This window comes from Cryptotermes secundus, unplaced genomic scaffold (assembly GCF_002891405.2).
Source record: "Cryptotermes secundus unplaced genomic scaffold, Csec_1.0 scaffold1907, whole genome shotgun sequence".
Lineage (NCBI taxonomy): Eukaryota > Metazoa > Arthropoda > Insecta > Blattodea > Kalotermitidae > Cryptotermes > Cryptotermes secundus.
This window is the reverse complement of record NW_019733348.1, coordinates 265,926-276,434: the sequence shown is the minus strand read 5'-3', so window position 1 is coordinate 276,434 and position 10,509 is coordinate 265,926.

Genomic DNA, 10,509 nt, shown 5'->3' with positions numbered 1-10,509 from the left:
GTGAAAGCCAATAAACGTATGAACTGAGGTCCTCACAGTGGTGATTATGAAGAGTTATATCCTCTGGGATATAACGCCGTGAAGTCCATTGAAAGTCAACCAACGTTTTGGAGGGGCATGCTCCTTTTTTTTCAGAGTTGAAGAATAAGCCCCAGCAAGAAATCAGCAAAGTAGACAGAAAGCAAAGACCTATTTTATGGTGTTTTTTTATTGCTAGTGGGGTGAGACTAAGTCCCTTGTACTGCGGCCACTTCTGGCCTATTGTACCAGCCCCAGATGATAGGTGAGGGTGATTGTGGAGCAATTGGTGGAATGAAGATTGGCAGGGGAAACCGAAGTACTCTGAGGAAACCTGCCCCAGCGCCACTTTGTCCACCACAAATCCCACTTGACCAGACCCGGGATCGAACCGGGGCCGCCGTGATGGGAAGGCAGCGACTAACCGCTTGAGCTATGGCGCGGCCACTTTTGCTTCGCTTAGTCGTGCATATGATGGGAGGCGATCAGTACTGTTGTTGCTAAATGTCATATTTCTATGAAATTATGTAATCCTAATTATGTATTTATTCAGGCTAGAAACGTAAAGAATCCCAGTTGTTCAATACACAATTCGGGACTTGCTCAAAGTACAACTGACTCACTAGCATACATCCTTACAAAATTTTTTGTTCAGTTTGCCTGGATATATAACGCAGACGTGGAGATAAATCCATTGCAGTTTGTAATTGAAAGTTATGTATGGATAAACTCTGTGGTGAGCTTCAAAATTCTTAATTTACTACCCTTTCTTTATTTTATACCGCACTGGAAAGTAAGAACACTTAAATACTAGCCATGATGCTTGCTACCATAAGCATGTCTAGGCACACAGCAAACTTACTACGGAAATGATACCCGACAGATATGCTTGCTCTGTACATCACCACATCCAGGCCTCTCTGAAAGCGTCCAGTCTTTGTCTGAGTAAACACTAAGTTCCATTCCTCGGGGATATACAGCTCGAAAGTGAAAGTAACTATTCCTTTCCTCCTTTATATTTAATCGGGCTGCTTTCTTTAAAAAAAACCGCTCTTCGAAATTCACATATCTGAGTGCATAATGGAAATTTCAAGGTCACAAACTCGTGCTCTCATCACATAATCTATAACATATACTCCTTTAGTGTCTAGTCTTCTCCGTTTCTTCCTCTCTGTGAGGTCTGTAGGTTACCATAATCCTTACGACACAATACGAACCGCGTTCGCCGCTATTTCGTTGTTTGGCAACCATCTAATACACAAAAGCGATCACTACGCTACACCATGGCGGCTAGTGTATTCGTAAGACTGAGAACAGGCTGGGCAGTCTGCTGAGATCAATCCAGCAGGAGAAATGGCAAGCTCGTAAGAATAACATAACTGTCTTATTAAAGAGCAGATCAGGTGAGAGAAGCAGCAATTTACGTGAAATTGGAAATAAGCCAAATACACAGTGTCGACATTAGTAATCCGACTACGTGAGTGAGTGAGTGAGCGAGCGAGCGAGCGAGCGAGCGAGCGAGTTAGTTGGTTGGTTGAGTACATTCTAAGAAGAATACATATTAATTATATACGAAATGTAGTGTAGTCAGCATAGCGACCGGCTATGGGCTGTACGATCGAGGGGTCGGAGTTGGAGTCCCAGTAGGGTAAAAAATTTTCAACTTCTCTATCCGTCCAGACCGACTCTGGGGTCCACCCAACCTCCTATACAATTGGTGCCGGGGACTCTTTTCCGGCGGTAAAGCGGCCTTGCCGTGAAGCTGACCAATCACCTCCAACTAGTGTCGAGGTCAAGAAAATGTGGATCTGTACATTAACTCCCCACACGCCTTCATCGCATAGTGCTTAATTAGTTAAGCACAGGGACAACTTTACCTTTCTACGTAATGTAACCAAGGAAATGTAGAGAGTGAGAAGTTATACAGTTCTATATACATGTCTACTTGAGGCAATGCTACAAGTCGGAAGGTGGTTCAAATCCCGATAAGGTCATTAGATTTTTTCAGTTGACCTATTCCTTCCAGTCGCATTATGGCCCTGGGGTCGACTCAGCCTCTAACAGAAATGAGTACAAGGAATTCATTAAATAATTTCCCTGGGGAGTAAAGCGCGGCCGGCGCGTAAGGCTGACAACCTTACCGCCATCTTTGAGCCGATTGTCTAGATAATGTGGGACCCTCAACGTCTCACAACACTATGGGCCTTCAGGGCCTTGTACAGGGATAGTTTTACTTTTTACTTTTTTTACTGACAATTATACCAAAGACAAGTTTGTACATTCAAACTGAAAATATTTGAAAACGTATCCTACAAATTCTGAAGGCATAAAAATCGTCATAAAAAGTTCGAGAAGCAGCAAGGAAAATGAAATCTTTCAAGAAATATCGCATTTTGCTCAATAAATATTATAAATCTTGGCCGATTCTCCCATTCCATCGTTAAACAATCAGTAGACCTCTTCCTGTAGTATACAAAATAATTTTGCTCTATTCTACTACCGAACAACAGGGCACGCTGTGGTTCGTCTCTTCTAAGAGTAATTTCTTACTGTTATTAATACCGGAACTAGCAAAAATATTGATGAATCGAATTTTAACCGAAGAATTCAGATCATGAAGAGTTTTCAGAGCTTACGAAATCGAATTTACTATAAGAATTTCACTTTAATCGTGAAAATTGAAGTGCTAAGACATATATTAAATAACGGTTGTTTTAATTTCATGTAATTTATGCCTTTCTGCAAGTTGCTCGTAAAGGATACATATTACAAATAAACGTAATAATTTATCAATATTTTCTTGCTTACGTGTATGTTGATCTCTTCAGTGTGTAAATTACTGTTTGTAACAAAATATATTCGCAAAAATAAACTTTGTTTTTTATATTTGCTTTTTTATCGTGTATTAAATAATTTACGTGGATACTAACGCTTGTTACACACGTGAGTTCCCTCACATAAATAGATATTAATGATATTGAATATGAATATTTTCGTACTTTCTAAACTCATGCCAAGAACAGTACCAACACGGATACGATGAGACTACCAAGACCACCGATTTAATGTGGCGATTCATCTTCGGAAAAGGTTCGAGTACGTTTTGGGAATATACAGTATTTATATTTCTTGTTCGCAACAAAAAGACCGCCTTTGTGTTCTAGTGGTCAGAGTTCCTGGTTCGATTCCCGACGCTAACAGATTTTCTGAATGAGTCTGAAATGGGGTCCACTCAGCCTCGTGAGGATAACTGAGGAGCTATTTCAAGGAAATAGTGGCTCCGTTCTAGAATACAGAAATTAACGGCACTAATTGGTGAGTGGTCAGCTTCAAGCTTCGGGGAAAGAGCCCTGGCACCCACTGGATAGGGGGCTGGGTGGATCCCAGATAGCTCATACCTATCCTAAAAGGCAGATTGTTTCTAGGGTATTTAAAAATCATTTAAAATGCAGAGGTTACAACTACAGCTCGCACTGAGATGGAAACATCGTGAATTGTGTGTAGGTAAGTATATGAAAGGAGAACATCATGGCTTCTGTCTGCTGGAGATGATAAAGGAAATCATGAAAACTTTCAGTAAGGATACCACGATTTTGGCCTGCGAACTTCGGATACCAGTCCGCCCAGAATCTGAAGAAATTTCTCTTCGTACGATGATAATACGTAATGATGATGAAGTTCATCCCGGTATGTTAATACTGAAGGCAATAGTAAGAGACCTTTAGAACTGCATGAAGAGAAGGAGTCTCTATGGACATTATAACCATTTCCACCTTATGACAAAGAGAAAAATTCTAATGTTCCTGCCAGGTAATGAACCCCGGTACCTTGCAGTCCTTACCAATTGGTGTAAGCCNATATAACAAGATTGCAAAGGGTATACTTTAGAGTCCAGTGTGCAGAATTAACAACTGCGTTCTTTGAAGTTTATTAAGTTTAGTTTACAACAGGAATAATTAAATGCAAATTAATTAAAGTTCCCATACAGAATTTCAACAAAGCATGTCGAATGACTGATCGGATGCATAGAAAATTCTATTTGTGATATTGTGTAAACCGAACTTCATTTCTTATTAGCAGGGCCCGGATTTTGATGACCTGAAAATATTAAAAAAAATTACCTATAAAATGACCGAAAAAAATCTGGAAGNTTAACGAGACACCAATTGAAATATCCGAATTAGAATTCTTGTAAATAAAAGGGCTGATTCTTCCGCCTAGAGGGAAACCGTTCTATTCCCTTCAACTTTATGAGTGGTCTCAATTAGACGTACAAGCTGCGGGTAATAGCTAATAGAGGGGTCAGTAGGTCAACTGGATCAGCTGTTGTTGGCATATGGGAACAGAGGAGGAAAATGTATATCATGCAATCATAGTAACACGCCTCTGTTGATGAGAACGGCGATGGAAAACGTCAACAACTACAAAGATTCGTACTGGACACCTCCCGAGAACAGATGATAATATTCCTTCCTAACATCAAATTCTCATCAGGTATGGAAAAGGGAAAGTCGTCCCTGTGTTTAACGAATTAAGCACTAAGCCATGAAGGCGTATGCGGGTGTGGCATTAGCTGGAGGTGAGTGTTCAGCTCCACGTCCCAGCCGTTTTACCCCCGAGGAAAGTGTCCGGTACAACTTGCATAGGAGGTTGGGTTGACCCAAGATTCGGTCTGGACAAGTTGGAGAAGAGAAAATTCTTGACCCTACCGGGGCTCCAACTCTGACCTCTCCGCCATCCAGCCCATAGCCAGTCTATATACCGACTACTCTATCCCGGCTTCTTCCTCAAGCATATAGGGGTAGTCGAAGTTCGCTCACTTCACTTCCATCAATTAGCATGTCTTCGGTCTGTGCACTTTCATGCAATTCTCGTCCTTGGGAACAAATCCCACTCACACATAGGCGGTCTCTTCATTTCTCAGGAAGGTATCACAAACAGAAGGAGGGTACTCAATTCTTGTAATAACGTGACATTTTACGAACTTGCTGAAGTGATTATGAAGATTACAGACTTCCTGGATGTGGCACCGTGTAATCGGATACATCTATACCAATATTTCTTAGGAAAGTATTGCTTTTTAGAGTAACAGAGTGACTCTATGAAGGCGGCAGGTTCCTCTGCAGCGGTGGTAACGATCTCCACCACGACACATCTCACAGTGCGGTAATCTACAAGTATTATGAGGATGTTCAACTTCCTCAATCAAAAAAAATAATACATAAAGTTTACCAAGAACCAGAAGAAGCCTCTGCTGTGCCCTCTGCCCCTGCAAATAAACCCAATGAGCTCATTAAGCGATCATCAGGAGCCAGTGAGAAATAAAACCTCTAACTTTTCCAGACAATTCAGGATATGTTGAAAACTTGCAATACGTGGTGTATTACCGGTACTACAGCGTAACGCGGAAGGTATCCAAGTACTTCCTCAAACTGCGGAGAGATGGCACTGCCACGTACTTTACGAGACCAACTGATGTACGCATTTAACCAATATGACCCATGTTCAGTTCGTCACGAAACTCCTCGTCTTGTACGGAGCCCGAAGATTCATTATCATATTCCAAAAACCCCATCACTTGACACTTTCCTACGACTGTTGAATCCGGTTCACAGATTCGTTCATTACCTTGTATTATCCCCCAAAGTAGTCTTTCCACTTCCAGTCAGCACGAGCTGTTGACCCGTCCGTTTCATCCTCCTTCATTTGGTCTCAATAATAACATTAGACGAAGAGCATAAATTATAAACATCATTATTTAACAAGTCCCGTCCTCTCTTTGTTTCCTCCGAGTATAGATATTCTCACATGGCCACGGACTTACACAATAGCGTGCATACAAGTATATTATAACCCTGTAAGTATGTATATAGCCGGCCACGGTAGCCGAGCGGTCTAAGGCATGCACTGTCTTAGCTCGCTCGGAAGCCGGGATCGTGGGTTCGAATCCCACTCAGGGCATGGATGTTTGTGTGCGTTTTTCTGTGTTTGTTTACAGGTAGAGGCCTTGCGACAAGCTCATCACTCGCCCAAGGAGTCCTACCGAATGTGTAACATCTAGAAAAACCGAAGTGAATGGAGAAGTTCATGGAGGTAGGCCTAGGCCCACTGGGGCTGTAGTGCCAAGAAAAAAAAAGTATGTATATAACGTAAAGTTGTACCTGTGCTTAATTAATTAAGCACTATACCATGAAAACATAAGAAGAAGTTGAATTACAGCTCCACCATTCTAGAGCTCGGCACTAGATGGAGGTGAGCGGTCAGCTTCAAGTCCCTGCCGCTTTACCCCGGGGAAATTGCACCCACTCCCCCATATGCTTTCATGGCGTAGTCCTTAATTACTTACGTACAGGATCAACTTCAACTTTTTTACTTTACATGATGTCTTCTGCGTATCCCACTCGTGTATCAGTTAGTCTACATAGCGAGTGCATGCCTCTTCATTTCAGGTCACAGAAAATATCAGACATGAACTATGAAAATTGGATAAACATTTGAAGAATGGCTCACATGATTCAAGATAAGAGATATAAAAAATTATGACCCGAACACAATTACATAATAGTAATTCCTTCTCTTTTCCATATTCGGGGTTAAAGAAGAAATGTTCCGGCTGCCTTACGGAGTATTTGGCCAGCTCTCTTCTGATACTTACATACAGACATGGAGCTGAGCCCTTCTTGAGGAGCCGCCAATTCTGCAGCTACTCAAGAATTTCCCAGCATTTTATGGAACCCGAAGATTCATTAACGTGTTCACAAGAGCCCTCCACTGGTCCCTATCCTGAGCCGGATCAATCCAATCCATACCATCCCATCCTAGCACTCTAAAATCCTTCTTAATATCGTCCACCCATCTACACCTTGATCTTCCCAGAGATCTCTTTCCTTCTGGCTTTCCCACCAATTTCCTATACAAGTTCATCGTCTTCCCCATTCGTGCTACATATCCTGCCCACCTCATCCTCCTTGACTTGATCATTCTAATTATACTTGGAGAAGAGTACAAGTTATGAAGCTCCTCGTTATGCAGTTTTCTCCAACCTCTTGTCACTTCATCTCTCTTCGGTCCAAATATTCTCCTCAACGCCTCTTCTCAGACACCCTCAGTCTACCTTCCTCCCTTAATGTTACAGACCAAGTTTCGCACCCATACAGAACCAGAGGCAAAATTATAGTTTTGTATATTCTGATTTTTATGTTTCTGGACAGCAGACGAGAAGACAAACGATTCCTTATCAAAAGTTTTTACGACGGTAGTTAGTTTAATAATAATAATAATAATAATAATAATAATAATAATAATAATAACACGTGATTTCCTCCAGAGTCCCGAATATCGTCCGTACCGGTACGGAGGTAAATCAGCATGGACACAAATACTGTCGTATAAAAATGTTTGGATTTGAGGTTTATAGTTCATGTAGGTTTCTCGCTTGGCTTGCCCTTGTACATAGAAACTGGAAGACATGTTCTCCGACAGGTCGGTTGACTTTCACAGGAATACATGGCGTCATATTACAGATCACATGTCTTTACTGTTTTGAAATTCTTTTTAGCCTGTGATCCTGGGTGTTTCAATCCTATGCTTTATCTGCTTGATCCAGGTTCAAAATTGCGAACCCAGGATGCATCGCAAGTCACAATACGAGCAAGAGAATCCTTATTTGCATATCCAATTACGATTTATGAGTAACCGGCAAATTCTTTCGGTCTTATGATCATTTGTCGTATCGAACTTGGGTACGTTTCTCGGAAGTTCATCTTACTGTGAACGCTTCAATGAACTGTCCAAACTCTTACCGGAAACGTCTCTGTTCTGTATTTATCTGCTGATTTCCTGGAAACGCACGCACAGTACAGTCACGAAGCTGTAAACAGGACACTTGAATCGGTCTGCTGGAACGCTATTAGCAGCAACTATTCAACCTTCTTCAAAACTTCATCCGCAGCACGTGAAATTCTCACAGAAATAGTTATGAAGAGTTCTGCCTTCTGGGCGAAAAAACGCCTTGTAGTTCGTTGAAAGTTAAAGTTTCGGAGGAATATATCGCCTCCATCTACATGATCGAAAAATAAGCAGGTAGTAAATAGAGCTCTGTTTGATACCTGCTTGTTGCTGGTTTATCTCTTGCTTTATTCTTCGACCCTGAATATGGAGGCAATATGTTCCTCTGAAATGTCAGTTGACTTTCACTGAAATACACGGCTATATAGGCCAGAAGACAGAAATCTTCACGTAAAATCTGTCAATTCTTTCAGATATTACTACACATATATTGTCTTAAAAACAGATTCCTACCGAACGTGTAACATCTAGAAAAACCGAAATGAACGGAGCAGTTCATGGAGGTAGGCCTAGACCCACTGAGGCTGTAGTGCCAAGGGAAAAAAACTCTTTTTGAGTTTCAACAAATTTGTCTCGACGCTAATATAGGCGAAAGACACAACTTGAAGTAGTTCCTGCGCTTGCATTTCCGCGTCAGCATAATTACTGCCGTCCTGTAATGATCTTTGCGATGACTTGAGCAAAGCTTATCAGCCGAGCTTGCGCACAGCCGGACTCGTGTGTGTACTGACGGACATATGATCCAATACTGGTGAGTCAACCACTCCTTGCAGTTGAAAATCTTTACAGGTTATTATCATTGGTGGTAGTAGTAATAGTAGGAGCAGCAGCAGTACCGATAGTAGTATAACACTAGCCGGACTATCGCAGTGGGTGTAGAAATGGGCTACGAACTGGACGGCCGGGTTTCAATTCCCAGTACGGTGAACAAATTTGTCTCTACACTACAGTCAGCCTCCTATCCAATGGATACAGGGGATAAAGCAGCAGGGGACGTGAATCTGACCACTCAGCTCCATCTAGTGGCGAGGCCAAGAATGGAGGAGCTTTACATCCACTTCCCCACACACCTTCACGGCATGGTGCTTAATTAATTAAGAACAGGAACAACCTTACTCCTTTTATTTTAGTAGTGACAGTAGCAGTCATAGTATTAATATTAGGGCCGCGCCATAGCTCAAGCGGTTAGTCGCTGGCTTCCCACCGCGGCGTCCCAAGTTCGATCCCGGGTCTGGTCAAGTGGGATTTGTGGTGGACAAAGTAGTGCTGGGGCAGGTTTTCTCCGAGCACTTCGGTTTCCCCTGCCAATCTTCGTTCCACCAACTGCTCCACAATCACCCTCGCCTGACATCTGGGGCTGGTACAATAGGCCAGAAGTGGCCGCAGTACAAGGGACCTAATCCCACGCCACTAGCAATAAAAAAAGAAACAGTATTAACATCAATAAAACCAGAGCTATGTCTTCTTCAAGAAAAACTAAGATATTAATCTACAAGAGTTCCGTCTTCTGAGATATAACGACGTTTAACCTGTTAAAAAGTCAACCGATATTTTGGAGGAACATGTCGTTTCCATCTTCAGGGTCTAAGAATAAGACAAGCAAGAAACAAGATTGAAAACAGGTGGAAAACAGAGCTTACTCGCACGTTGGTTTCTTGCTTGGTTTATTCTTCCATCCTGAAGAACGAGGCGATCACAACGCTATAACCCAAAGATATAACTGACCGCTGTGAGAACTGCAAATCCTATATATTAATCTACAGTATTATATTTAAGCATCCTAATCTACAGTATCACATTGTCAGTTCCCTACAGGCCGTACTGATTATAGTAGTATTATAGGCCTGATAGTATTTCTGGATTTTGAACTTCATTTTCATAATAGTGACAATTACGTATTTTCTCATTATTGAGGTCATGTGTCTAGTTCGCGACGGTCACGGTAACCGAGCGGTCTAAAGCATGTACTGTCTTCGCTCGCTCGAAAGCCTGGATCGTGGGTTTCAATCCCAAACAAGACATGGATATTTGGTATGTGTATGTGTTTATTCTATGTTTGTGTTGTCCTGTGTTTATACAGAGGCCTTGCGACAAGCTGATCACTCATCCAAGGAGTCCTATCGTATGTAAAATGATCAAAATAAAAAAAAACAACCTTGACACCGTAAAGTATAAGAGAAACGTATTAAGTATTTTTTTATTGCCAGTGGGGTGAGACTAAGTCCCTTGTACTGCGGCCACTTCTGGCCTATTGTACCAGCCCCAGATGATAGGTGAGGTTGATTGTGGAGCAATTGGTGGAATGAAGATTGGCAGGGGAAACCGAAGTACGCGGAGAAAACCTGCCCCACTGCCACTTTGTCCACCAGAAATCCCACTTAACCAGACCCGGGATGGAACCCGGGCCTCCGCGGTGGGAACCTAGCGACTAACCGCTCGAGCTATGGCGCGGCCGATTAAGTAAGTCAGTCTAGTTCGCAGCGTAACCTGTCCTTCGCTTCCCTCGACCTTCTATATATAGCATACTGTACGAGTACACCCTAGTTAGATCTAAGCTTGAATACGCATCTAATGTTTGGAATTATATCACGTCTACTGGTGCCAACAAAGTGGAGCGCATCCAGTAGAAGAAGTTTACCTTGG